The 14,291-nt window shown below is 38.4% G+C and overlaps 1 long non-coding RNA gene across 4 annotated transcripts in view; it reads left to right on the forward strand.

Annotated features, from left to right (window-relative positions):
• Positions 1–6,429, forward strand: part of LOC108351976 (uncharacterized) — a 45,721-nt gene extending 39,292 nt beyond the window's left edge. For 3 of the 4 annotated variants that reach the window (XR_001839909.3, XR_005489349.2, XR_001839908.3), the window contains 2 exons: positions 3,898–4,144; positions 6,049–6,429. This is a non-coding gene — a long non-coding RNA (uncharacterized LOC108351976). The remainder of the gene's footprint in view (positions 1–3,897; positions 4,145–6,048) is intronic. The other variant, XR_005489350.2, reaches the window with a different exon arrangement.
• Positions 6,430–14,291: the final 7,862 nt, after the last annotated feature.

Raw genomic sequence — 14,291 nt, forward strand, 5'->3', positions numbered from 1 at the left:
TTTTACCTCCCTATTCTCCTACTCTTGTCTCAATTTCATATGTATTTGGCAATACATTTATTTCCATTCTCAAGTCTCTAGGAGGATGTGTAAAGTTCTATACTTTGGCACTAGGGGAACAGAAAGAACACTGGCAAAGTCTAAGAGGCCTTAATGAATTAATAATAAGTTGGGTAGAGCTATATAAAACCCCATCAAACATGTAACTCTGGGGTTGGAAACTGCAATGTTCATGGTAGTGGAGATAACACCAAACAGGAGACAAGAGCTAGAGGGAAAGTCTAGAGAGCTTTTCTCTTGGAGAATCATGGGAAACGAAACGAGAGGAAAACGACGAACAGGTCTGGATTTTACTGGTTTGTACCCACGTTAGTGGTGCATGGTTGTCACTCACATGACTCAGCAGACACACTTCGTCATTGGGAGCCACATATGATGGCGCCATTGTACGACATCCATGATAACTAGCTCACCTGATCAGGCCCCAAGAGAAGAATGTAACGTGATCCTCTGCGAAAACATCCAGTCTCACAAAATGCAATAATGTTGAGTGAGTGAGGGATTTTTCTCATTTTTTGATTTTGACAAAAATGTCTTTTATTTGGCCAAGTTGCACAAGAAGTAAGCTATTTTACTTCCCAAGATTATATAGTTCTGAATTTTATGAACCCAGAGGGAGAATCATGTTTGTATATAGTAAGGCATCTAGATTGATCACTTGGATTGCTACCCTGGTTTGCCGTTCTTCCTCCACGTGAACCGGTTCCTCAATTTTATCCATTAGTCACATTCTTAGATGGCCTGTTCCATTTCATGTCCAATTACTCGGACTTATTCCTTTGATATCTGTTTCTTAGTCCATATCCTAAAACTCTATAGTTATGTTATTGTAGATTAAGTATGATGAGCTAAATGTTATTCAGAAATTAACCATCCAAAATGCCTTTAGGAATATAAGAGACAATTACTGCATATAAGATACTGCCTAAGTCAGGGTTCTGTTGTTGTAAGGAGACCCCATGACCACTGCAACCCCTATACAAGAAAACATTTAATCTCGGCTGGCTTTTAGATCAGAGCTTCAATCCATTATTGTCATGGTGGAAAGCATGGTGATGTGAAAGCAAGCGGGGTGCTAGAGAGGTAGCTGAGAGTGCTATGTCTTGATGCCTGGGCATGGCTTGAGCATCTGAGTCAGTCCCCAGTGACTACTTACTCTAACAAGGTCATACCTACTGCAACAAGGCCACATCTCCTAATAGTGCCATCTATGGGCCTATGGGGACATTTTCTTTCAAACCACCAAAGATGTATAAGATGATTTCACACAACTTGCTGATGTATGTGCTTTGTGGTGATTGTCACACATTAGTACAGCCATTGTCACACAGACTGTGCCTTAGGACTACAGACTATTATTTTATAACTGCAACATTGTAACATTTAAGCAGTGTGTTCTCAGTTTCCTGATTCTCCAGCTTCTGGTATCTCCTGTTATTCTCTATGTTTGATAGTTTATAGCCCACGTTCTTTACTCCGGATGGACTTGGTTGCACTGTTCCTTCTGCTGTGGATATCTTTAGGTCTTCATTGTGCACTGTACAGCCTTTGAAGACAAGGCTCATGAGCATGGAAATCTGGCCTGTGGTAATTGGGATTCAGGGCAATGAGAGCTAGAGGTGATTGGGGGGTTCGCTCCATGCTCCTGTTTTTGTGTGTTCAAAGCCCACAGATTCTCATTTTCCCTTTGTTAGAATTTTCAGACTTCCAAGTTACGAAGGAAGATTTTAGTTGCTTCCTCTTTATATTTTTCAATGACTTCATTTCTTAATTCTCTGTTCTCCTCTTGGCAGTGGCAACAGATAGAGTTTCAATTGCAGATGCTTCACAGGTTCTGAATGACTGTTTCCTGCAGTGGTGTTCTTCCCATTCAAAATCTTTAGTGTTTACTTTTCATCAATTTCTGTTATGTTATTTTTAGAAATTAAGATAACCTTTCTTTCCTGTGTTAGATAAAATGGAAAGTAAAACCCTACAAAAGTATACAAAATATTTATCATAGTTTGGCTATATAATAGTATCCACCTAGTGTCACACATTGACTCTATCTATCTATCTATCTATCTATCTATCTATCTATCTATCTATCTATCATTTATCATCTATCTATATATCTATTAGATCTATTATTTATCCATCTATCCAACTACACATCTATGTATCTACATATGTATTATCTTTCTATCATCTATCTATCTATCATCTATCTATCTATCTATCTATCTATCTATCATCTATCTTTCTATCTATCTCATATCTATGTATCTACATTTTATCTATATATTATCTATCCATCTATTATCTATCTATCCATCTATCTATCTATCTATCTATCTATCTATATATCTATCTATATATCTATCTATCTATCTATCTAATTGTCTATCTACCTATCTAATTTGTATTCACTACATAATGTTACTCATATCTTGAGTCTAGGTAAGACTGTTTGATAGTGACTGGACAAATGAAATAGAGGGGCTAGTGAGGTTGATGAATGGGTTTTGAATTACAGGTAGACAGGAGTAAAATGTTTTGGAGATCAATTGCACAATAGAGAGCAATTAATATATTTTAAATTAAAAAATACTTTTGAAGTGACAAATCTTTAAAGAGATGCATATAGCAACTGATATGATATACATATCGTAGAATGTATATGTGCAGAAAACATATTTTACTTCACCAACATCAAACTATACAGTTTCTAGCTATTCAGCAAATATTAACTTAGAAATGGGGGCCTGTATGGATGGTACTATTTCTTAGGGTGATCCTGGGTTGGATAAAATACATTGAATGAAGGCATGAGCTAGTGAGTGAGTCAGCAAACAGCATTCCTCCATTGTTTCTGCATTCTGGCTCTGCCTCCCTTTCTCTCAATGACAGATACCATCTGGAAGTATAAGCTTAAGTAAACCATTTTCTTCCATGACCCACAAAAGCAAAACAGGCAACCGAAGTTGGTTTCTAGACACCTTTGACAAAGCTATAAAATCTGTTTGGCTCATCTAACATAGTCTCATACCCTGACCTGACATTTTGCAATAATTCAAGAGGAAATAGCATATATCTTCAGCATGTGGCATAAGGATTGTCCAACATACATACAAATTAAGAGCATATTCTTTTTGAAATAAGTTTTTAGTTAATGTTTGCCAAGAAGACTCACTCTTTGTACTTCACTGGAAAATCTATTTAAATAGTATGTATTTTTAAATTTTCCTTCTGAATTTAAGGTACTAAGAAGATGTCTCAACCTTGTGACTTCTCTAATGTTATAACCTATGACACATACAAATTAGAATGGTCGAAAAAAAGGAATAAACATCTGGGAAATCTCAAAGTGCTTAAACAAGAAGTCTTCATCTTAAATGCATATAAGGACTTTATAAAATGACATCTAAGATTATCATCTGGAGAGAGATTTGAGCAGGGGAAACAAGACATTGCTTCTCTTGTCCATGGCATTTTTGGTCATGAATATTTTATTAAGATATCTGTGTAGGGGTGTGTGTGTGTGTGTGTGTGTGTGTGTGTGTGTGTGTGAATTAGTGATACATGGGAGATGGAAGAACATTCAAAGATATAAAAGAAATACATGATTAAAAAAATCTGGAAACTTAAGCTCAACAATTAATTTTAGCATTAAAAGATTCTAGGTCAAAATAGCAATCAAAGAACAACCCGTAACTGATTTTTGGTCTCTGTGGCATTTTCCTTAGTTTGCTTCTCTTGTTGATACAAATGGATCCATATGGGCGAGAACCTTTAGTTGTTGCTTTTTGCTTCGCTAAGGGCAGCTCCACCCAGAAAACAATTTAACTTCTCTTTCAGAAACGCTCGTCAAATTTTCCATTTAGTAGCGCATCTGCAGACGGAGGCGCACGCCATCACTTCGGATGGCCACAGATCAAGTGCCAATCTATTTTAGAGAGGACTGAAACAGGAGGCAGAAGGCTGAACTCAGGAAACTTGAAATCTGACTGCAGTTTGCATGTGAAGGCTGAGATGGCCTTAAATGCTTCTGCCTATTCCATGACAGCACGGCACAACTCTGAACAATGATGAGGATGATCACGTGGTAATTCCTGTAGTGATAAACATTAGTTTGCTTGAGCGACTGCCATATGGTCTGCTTTGCTTCTCTCAAGTCAGGGCTGTAGTTTCTTATTTCATCCTCCTAAGAAGTTTGTAGGATGCATATTAGCAATCCCCCTGCTCCATAGTTCAGATGACGCAATGGAATTAGAGAGTGAATGACACATACCAGAACAGGTACAACAGGCACACGCACAGGTTTGTTAGGCTCGCTGAAGAATTTCAGGTTGTGGGGTGAGTCATCAAAAAGACATGACTCTGTGCTCAGCATTTTGTGGTGGACAGTGCGCTTAGAAGGATAAATGCCAGGAGAGTCACTTGCAAAGGAACACTATTTTATACCTCATTGCAAGTGCACATGGCAAGGCCTAGTGACAGATTTTTCTCAGGTTAAGTTGAAATGATGTGTGTGTGTATGTGTGTGTGTGTGTGTGTGTGTGTGTGTGTGTGTGTGTTACAGGCTGCAGTAACATCAGCAGAGACAGGTGATCGCATTTGATATGCCAGGGAGAAGGCTGCTATTACTCTATCAGCACCCCAAGGGGCTGTGATCAGAAGTTATTTGAAGCTAGAAAATGATTCAACAGCATTATTGTCTTAAAAGGGCAAGGATTTTATTCATGTAGATGAAGTAAAATAAAAATAAACACCAGAAAAATTTATGGATCAGCCAGTGTAGAGCCTAACGTTGGGGACAAACAAAGCCAAAACAGTTATTTTTTTCTTTTTAAAAGTTCTATAGATATTCTGATAATATATTTGTTATCTTTGTTGGTGTGAAAGAATGCATAAACAAGTCTATATCTTTGTGTTGACTGTTTCAGTCAGGGAGAGAAGGGGAAAGGGGGAGGGAGAGGGAGAGGTAGATTGGACATGTGTCAAGGCTATATATTCTCAACACCCCTCCCCTCCCCACCCCACCCCACACACACACATCAACTATGTGTCAAACACATGTAGCTGGCTAGGTCATAGGCCACCACGGAATATATATTATTATTCTGACAAATGGATGGACATTGTAATACTGTCCTCTAAGTTCTTATTTTTATATCCATAGAGAATTACATCTACCAATCCTCTTGAGAGAATTTTGTTGTGTAGTAGTTGGTAATTATTAAAGAGACCCACAGCTAGTCAAGGTTTAGATTGTAGATTGCTTACCCCTAAATGGGACACGTATATTACATCCCCACAGGCCTCGTGGATCATATTATTAAATGGGGTGTGTAACTCAGTGTTTGCTGGCCATGACAATGCTATTTGTACACATAGACTCGCAAAAGCTGTGATGACATGTACAAGATCTGTACAAAATCATATGAGCCAAAGTCCCAACATGGATAGGATAGGGAAGCCCTACCCATAGGTTCTGAAGGGCTATTGACAACTGATATCTGCTGGGGGGGGGGAAGAAGTATCAGTTTCCTCAGGTATGTGACCCCTAAGAGACTACTCACGATCCAGCAGATGGTTCTACTGTCATAACATACTGCCAGCTCTATGTTTGCTCAGAGTGTTTGGAAACAAGTTACCACATGAAGTTGGGAGGGAAAATATTGAGGGGCGAGGGAAAGGAAGAAATGGAATGTAGAAAACGGCTACTTAGTGTTGGTCAAAGTTTACTATTTGCATTCATAAAATTTTCGAAGAGAAAAGATTTCTATTCCTTATATAAAATTGGGCCAGAGTATATCATATTTCATGGGCTGTACATTTGGAAAGAAATAACACAGATTACTTCTTTACTATAGACACATACACTTATAAATGTGTACATGAATATGTATGTGTATGTATGCAATAGTTGTTAATATTATCAAGTCTATGCTCCAATTGATTTTTGTACCCATGGTTATTTTCACAAAATATTTTCATTTTCCACAGATTCTGCATTTTCCTCTAACTTGGCAGAAGACTAATCTAGAACCTTATGACAGCCTATGTATTTTCCCGTGATAACCACCCTTCTCTTAGTCCACATAGCCCTGATGACATTATCCCAACTCCAGCCTGTGATGTTGGAAAAGGCTTGGAGAGATTCTTTACCTCTGACTGCAAGTTCAGAGACTGGCACAGGAAGAAAATAGATGCAGGAGTTGACTCCAGATGGAATTCTGCTAGGAACTGTTAGGAAGATCTTCTTACCTTATTTTAGAAGGACGCAATGCTGGAAATGCTCATGCCTGAAACATAGAGATGTCATGTTTAAAATACAGTTATCATGAACAGCACCGTGTCAAACGATGGTAAATAAAGAGATACCAATTATTTAGTTTGAGCCTCTGAACCTAAGCATGTCTGAAGCTGAAATTAGTCAAGTAAAACAAAACACTGTGCCTCTAAAAAGTATTGACACAAAGGAATTAATTTTGCTTTTTAATATACTACACGTTTTATAAAGTGTACTGGGCATAGAGGTACATGCCTGTAATCCCATAACCTGGAAAGCTGAGAATGGAGCTGTTACATATAGGGGTCAACCTGCATGAAAGTGCATGACTCAGCCTGAGAAACTAAGTCTAAAATAAGCAACCAAGCAAGCTAAACAAAACAATAAACAATAGAACAATATACCAAAATATGGATATATATTCAAATACCCTCTCCCCGGTGTCTCTCAGTCTCTTCCTGTCTACGTGACTGCCTTCCTGCTTGTCTGTCAGTCTGTCTGTCTTTGTCTCTTTCCTTGTCTCACTCTCCTCTGTGTTTCTCTTCTCAAATAGTTTTTCATGTTTGATGTACTATCTGACTTGTAGCCCCTTCTGTTTTACCTGTGATGCCCCCTATCTACTTTTTCATAGGAGGTATATCAAAGATCCCTTATAAAATCCTGACCATAGTGTAGAATACTATACACAGTGTGGTTTTTACTGTGCATAGTCACAATAAAATTTATGTTTATTTGTTACTTAACTTTTAAAAAATACAGTTTCATGTGGTGTAAGTTGGTCTGGCATTTACTATATAGAGAATGATGATCTTGATTTTTTTTCATCCAAATTTCTGTCTTCCAACTAATGGATTATAGACATGCCCATATCGCACCTTTGTTAACTAAGGGGTGGCATAGGAAAATATAAATATTAATGCCTAATTATAAAATGTACCAATTATAGCAGTATAGTATAAAACATGTACTTAGAATGTATGGATTATTCATTTTTCATTATCCCCTTAGTATTTGTGGATTTTTTAATTTTCTATATCCAACTGGAACTTTGAAAAGAAAAATGATTAGTTCAAGGAAACGAGTCGATTAGGTTTTCCTCCTTACTTTTCCATGCCATCCCTTGTGGAGGTTATTCTTTTGATGATGACTTCTTGATATCTTTTATTCCTTGGACAAGTGTTAAAAAAACCTTTTAATGATTTCTATATAAAGACTTTCGTGGCCAATGCCTGTTTGAATCCCTTAATAATGATGCCCAAGCATTTAATATGCATCAAAAATATTTTGTGAGTAAATCTACTTTAGGGAACACATCCCATGCACCTATCATTATCCATGGTGTTCCAGGGTCCTTAGAAAATTAATAATTTCCACCGATCATGATTTATATCATAAAGTATGTTGGGTAAAGAGGGGACGTGAACTGATTAATCTTGCCTTCCAACCGTGGTTAATTGTGACGACAGCTGATAATCAGTTGCTACTGTTTAGATGGTGATGTCTAATATTTCTCACTCTGTAGTGAGTTTAAGGCTTCCCACAAATGTTCTAAAAATGTAACAAGATATCCAGTGGTGGTGAACATCTGTTTGTTTATTTTTCCATACAATTTCTGTATCAGTTTTCCCAGTTTTGATGTTTATAAAGCTCTGGGAAGATGATCCTGAAGAAGGTAGCCACGACTTTGGTATTGCCACATTGCTGTCCTCTGTTTCAGATGTCCCCCAGGTCAGATAGTTCCCATGCTCACTGCAGAATCTGTTCTCCAAGAGACATCTAATAGACCAGGTCCTCTCTTATTTCTGTTCTTCCTGTATTTGACTGTGCTCAAATCCTTGCTTGTTCAGGATTCTCCACATTTGCCTCTAGGCAACACCAACAATGTGATGACCCTCTGCCTTTGACTTGGAGTTGTGGTTCTGTGTATTTTGATTCACTGCAAAATCCCCTTGTCCATCCACTAAATTTTTAAGTATAGTTTGCTTTTAGCATTTAAATTCCTTCAAATCTCGAATCTCATCTCCTAATCCGCAACCTTTCCATAATTTCACTTTCTTGTTTTAAAACAAGAACAACAACCAACAACAAATAACAGAGCCCATCAAGTTTGTCTGAGCCTTGCTGATTTTCCTTCCCTTTAACCACAAGCCCTGCCTTCATAGTTACCTCTCTTCCTGTTTCCTTTCTGTGAGCAGTGAAGATGGCCCTGTCTTCTCTCACTGGCTGGCTACAATTCATCCCCAGTTTATTCCTCTTTTTAATGATGGAGAACAGTATCATTCTTTCTGTCTCCAGACTGTCCCCCTGTAATTTATAAAATGGATCATGTTTTCCTCTTCCTTTCACTGTTTGCAGAATGTTGGGGTTGTAGTTGAAAACAGCTGTCATTTCATAACCATGTACTCTGATATTAAACCACTGTAGAGGTTGCTTTAGCATTTTGAGTCTCCTGAAATTATCTTCTCAGATCTGTAGACAAAAAAAATGTTAAATCCCATACTTTCTCTCCATGTGGACCCTGATTATTCTGCCTTACTGTCCTGGTGTCACCCTTCTCTATTACTTATTTACATCATCCACATGGTGTTTTGTTTTGTTTTGTTTTGTTTTGTAGTTGACTCTTTCTACAAGTAGGTGATTATATCCTCTTATATCCTCTGGGTGACATTATACCTCACTGTGAGTGACACACACACACACACACACACACACACACACACACACACACAAAACCCAAAAGCAGCAGCAGCAGCAGCAGCAACAACAACAACAAAAACAAACATTGCTTCATGATTCCCTGTGATGCTTAAACCAGAAAAATTCACACGCGGGCCTTCCAGGCAGCAACCACAATTTCACCTGCTTTTCTGATTGTTGATCAACCAGCTCTTCTGCTACATATAAACTTACCATGTCATCTTATTAAAATAGTAATTATAGTTACAGACATTCAGCAATCTTCTTTGCTCCTCCATTGTTGGTGGGATCGCAGACTGGTACAACCACTCTGGAAATCAGTCTGGTGGTTTCTCAGAAAATTGGACATTGAACTACCTGAGGATCCAGCTATACCTCTCCTGGGCATATACCCAAAAGATGCTCCAACATACAACAAAGACACGTGCTCCACTATGTTCATAGCAGCCTTACTTATAATAACCAGAAGCTGGAAAGAACCCAGATGCCCTTCAACAGAAATGGATACAAAAATGTGGTACATTCACACAATGGCGTACTACTCAGCTATTGAAAACAACAACTATATGAAATTCTTAGGCAGATGGATGGAACTAGAAAATATCATGAGTGAGGTAACCCAGAAGAACACACATGATATGCACTCACTGATAAGTGGATATTAGCCCAAAAGCTCAGAATACCCAAGAAACAATTCACAGTCCATATGAAGCTCAAGAAGAAGAGAGAATAAAGTGGATGCTTCAGTCCTTCTTAGAATGAGGAACAAAATACAGGAGGAAATATAGATACAAAGCGTGGAGCAGAAACTGAAGGAAAGGCCATCCAGACACTGCCATACATGGGGATCCATCCCATATGTAACCACCAAACTCAGTCACTATTGCTGATACCAAGAAATGCATGCTGACAGGAGCCTGATATGGATGTTTCCTGAGAGGCTCTGCTAGAGCCTTACTGATACAGATTAGGATACTTTAAGATAACCATCAGACTGAGCACAGGGACCCCATTGGAGAAGTTAGAGAAAGGATTGAAGGAGTTGAAGGGCTTTGTAACCGCATAGGAAGAACAATATCAACTAACCAAAGCCCCCCAACCCCACCCGGTCCCCCAGAGCTCCCAGGGACTAAACCACCAACCAAAGAGTACACAGCCACATATGTAGCAGAGAGTGGCATTGTCTGGCATCAATAGGAGAAGCCCTTGATCCTGTGAAGGCTTGATAACTCAGTGTACAGGAACGCCAAGGCGATGAAGTGGGAGTGGATGGAGGAGAGCACCTTCATAGAAGCAGGGGGAGGGGGAGGAGGGAGGGGGAATGGGATGGGGGAGGGGATAACGTTTGAAATGTAAATACATGCAATGTCCAAAACAAAACGACAGGGGAAGAAATAAAAAGAAATGAACCACTCAGAGAGGGAAGCATTTAAGTAGTGATGCACACAGCCATGTTCTTTTCTCTCTGTCATGGTAACCAGGGAAATGTGAGAGATTAGAGCATGAGTCAGCTTAGATAACAGGAGAAGTCTCACTGTTGCAGATGAATTTTCTAACACACACACACACACACACACACACACACACACACATAAAAAAAAATCTTTGCCTTTACATCGTCTGAAATGCCTATGATTGGGCAAAGTTACTTTTGGAAGCTCCCATGAAGCTGGTGCTAAAATTCTCAAGCATCTGGAAAATGTAAAAAAAAAAAATCAGCCCTACTTATATGCTTACACTCAAAGTATTTCTCCCATTAATGGTAAAAACCAGTGTCATTAACTTGCAGATAAAGGAATCCTGGCACACTCCTGTGTGCCAGGAGTTACATAAAGTGAGCAAAAGAAGACTGAGATTGTGCTAGGAATCACCAAAGGGAAAGTCTGTGCTTAGAAGGACCTTAAATTGATGCCTGTGTTCAGATGTTAAGTTCAACTTGTAACCGAAAGCTTCAACTAATTTGAATAGATGAGGCATTTGTAATGATTAATGAGAATACTTTTGCTTGGACGGAGTAAGTAAATGTTTTGTTAGTATTCTTAAAAGCATACCAAATTCACCCAATTTTGGCAGTCAGCTCTGTATACCTCAGAATAGAGAAATTCAGCTGGAGAATGCCTCCATTAGATTGACCTTGTTTCATCTGGTTGGAAATGTAACTTGTTTCATCTGGCTGTAAAATGAGATCTTGGGTACCGGAAGAGGAAAACTTCTACGTACGACCATCGTGATTATCCCTTGGAGACAGATTGGCTACATCAAAACTTGTGTAACTTTTCTTTGACTTCCTGCCTTGTAAATTATCTGAGACAATCTTGGTATGAACAGTGTAATCCCTGTCCACTCCAAAGCTTTCTTCAGCAGCTGCCTTTCATTAGAACCCAAACTCCCCACAGCAGTTGCTGGGTATTTTCTTGGTCCTGTGAATATTATTTATGCTTCTGGAGGAAATACTGCCCCCTCCCCCATTTCCACAGTTCTGCAAATATAGCTACATCTGATTTTTAACTATTTACTAATCACATTGTAGAACGTAGGCCTCATTCCTGCTTGGGATTCTATTAACCTCCCACGGGCCTGATTAATTTGCAGTATACCATAGACATCCTAAAGTATCCTAGTTCAAATATTTACTGACATTGTAGAATCACACCAGCAGGAACCTCCCTTCAGGTAATAGAAAATTCTTGCCTTTGCTCTATCCTAAGATTCTTTGAGTTTACAAAACAAAACATTGTGGTTCTTAGGATCTAAGTTCTTTGATGGGATAGAGTATATGCATCTAGCATATATATATTCGACTGCTTCCCAACACTAGATATTTAGTAAACACACATAGAATGGCATAACAAAGAGGTCAAGAGTGTTTCTCATTGGGAGTTTAACTAAGAAATCAGAATCTTCAGAGAACAAGGATTCCCTTAGACATTAGTGAGCGCCCTTGTTCTCCTACCTTAAGGCAATTTACGCTTTCTCTGAATACTTTTGAATTCATTCTCTCTCTCTTACATTTCATTAGTCTTAAGTATTTCTGTATTTCTGTTTTGGAACCTTCAAATTTGTGGGAGCTTGTTAAGAAGATGGCAAAATGCTACAGACAGGGAATCCTGACAGGAACTGGATGATCAGATGTTGGGGTTGATCTTTGGGAGTTCTCTCTTGGAATGTTCACTTCCTTCTGATATTCACTTTGATTTGCTTATCTCATGTAGTGGGACCCCCTTCTCTTGTACTTTGGTGCCATAATTCTCCCATGGGGAAGCGTAAGCTGGTGTGTGACAAATCTCCTTCCATCCACTTCCAAACAACAAGCATCTAAGAGAGATGAGAGTTGGAGTTTGTTCAGCAAAGTGTCTTGTCTTGGTCACTTCCATTTTTAGCAGACTGAGAAAAAAGTATGATAAAATAAGATCAAGTTTATAAAATAGATGAGTGTGTGTGTGTGTGTGTGTGTGTGTGTGTGTGTGTGTGTGTGTGTGTTTCCTACTTCACAGACAAAATTTACATGAAACACATTCCACCCCAAGTATGTTCAGGCACTTTGGGATGAAGATGGTTCAATGCACCTACCTGTTTACAGCTGGGTAGGGAGGCTAGCATTAGCAGATTTCCCTCAGGAGAAGCAGTTCTCCAGGACTAAATGGATCCAAGGGCAGTAAGGTCTTAGACACTCAAGTTGAATGTCAATTCATGTCACAAGTCCTGTCATACACTGACAGTGTAAGAGCTCTGGTTTGTTTAGTGATGAAGCTATAATGAGTAAGATAAAAATCCCCCAGTCCCCAGTACCTGCAATAACAGATTTCCAATGTCATGACACTTTTGTGGATGTTGTGGGTTCTGATTGATGACTGAACACTTTATTTCTTCGTTGGCTATTTCCTAAATACATATCATGTAATTTTAGTTTTACCACGTGTAGTTAAAGACTTACATTTATTTTCATTGTGATTATTTGAGGCTGACAATTTTCTTCCTCTTAGATATAAATATTTGGTTTAAGATGTCAGCCAAACAAACAATCAAACAAATATAACCCCCTACAACTTAGCCACATAATTTTCTCTTCTACTTCTTGAATAAATCATAAAGTCATTGTTAGGGGCCTTGAAATTTTGTTTAGTAGGGCTGGAAAATAATCATTTTGATACAAGATTTCTAGAAATCTACTTAGTGGCTGTGTGTGCGTTTATGAGAGAAATATTTGAAATAATAGGAATAAAACAGGTAATATATTACACACTTATGAAGTCAAATAAGGCAGAGACTATAACAGTGGAATACTTCAGGAAGTTGAAATTAAGTCTCAGTTGGGAGTGCATGGGTTGGAAGCAGTTGCTTCCTCTACATCCTTAATTCTCTTAATTAAGTTCTAGTAAAATAAACTTAAGCTTCCCCAGCATTTGTATCCACCATTTGCTCCTGTGTCCTTTTAAATTTATGTCCTTGGATAGAGAGCAAAGCATTCTGCTAAGTTAAATGAATTGAAATTTAAGTATATGATTTTATTCACCCAATATAAGTCACATGGAAGGCAGAAATGAATGTATATTCATAGCACAATAACCCCTTGACCCACCAAAAGCAGGGAGCTAAATAAATCTGGGATAGAGAGGGATTCAAGTGAGGCCTGAGGGACATTTCCAGTTATACAATGAAGTTGTGGCCTGAGGGGACAGTGTCTTGCCCTGGGCAATGCTATCACTTCAAGTATTCTAGAGTCCTAAACAATTCACTCAGTTCTCTCCCCAAGTCACATTGCATAGATGATAATCCGGGGAGCTGGGGATCACCAAATGCCCTCTCATTAATATATGCAATATTTCATTCAGAAAGTAATGACCCTGGTTTTGTGGACCCACAGCAAGAAACCAAAACAAATATGACTATTCTCTGTAATAAGCAACAAATCTCTTCGCTCCCTTCGGTATTCATTGTGATCTCATTAATCAATGCTGTACTCCTGATAATAAATCTTGATGTTCCCAAAAATGTGAAAATGCCCTATTTCTATGATGTCCACCACACTCTTTCTTTAAACACAAGAAGGTTCTAAAACAGAAAAAAGGGGAAGAAACTTTTAGTTTAAATTCAGCTATTCAACTGTTTCACCTTCGAGACCATCATGCCTACCTTGGGATCTCATTAAGAAATGTGAAGATTGCTTTGTCATTTGTATAGAGTCCCTGGAAGGAAAATAAAACTGTCCCTTTTATTTTGAACCTGTACTCTAGAAATGTTGTCAATATCCGCATTATGA

Source organism: Rattus norvegicus, chromosome 9 (assembly GCF_036323735.1).
Source record: "Rattus norvegicus strain BN/NHsdMcwi chromosome 9, GRCr8, whole genome shotgun sequence".
NCBI lineage: Eukaryota > Metazoa > Chordata > Mammalia > Rodentia > Muridae > Rattus > Rattus norvegicus.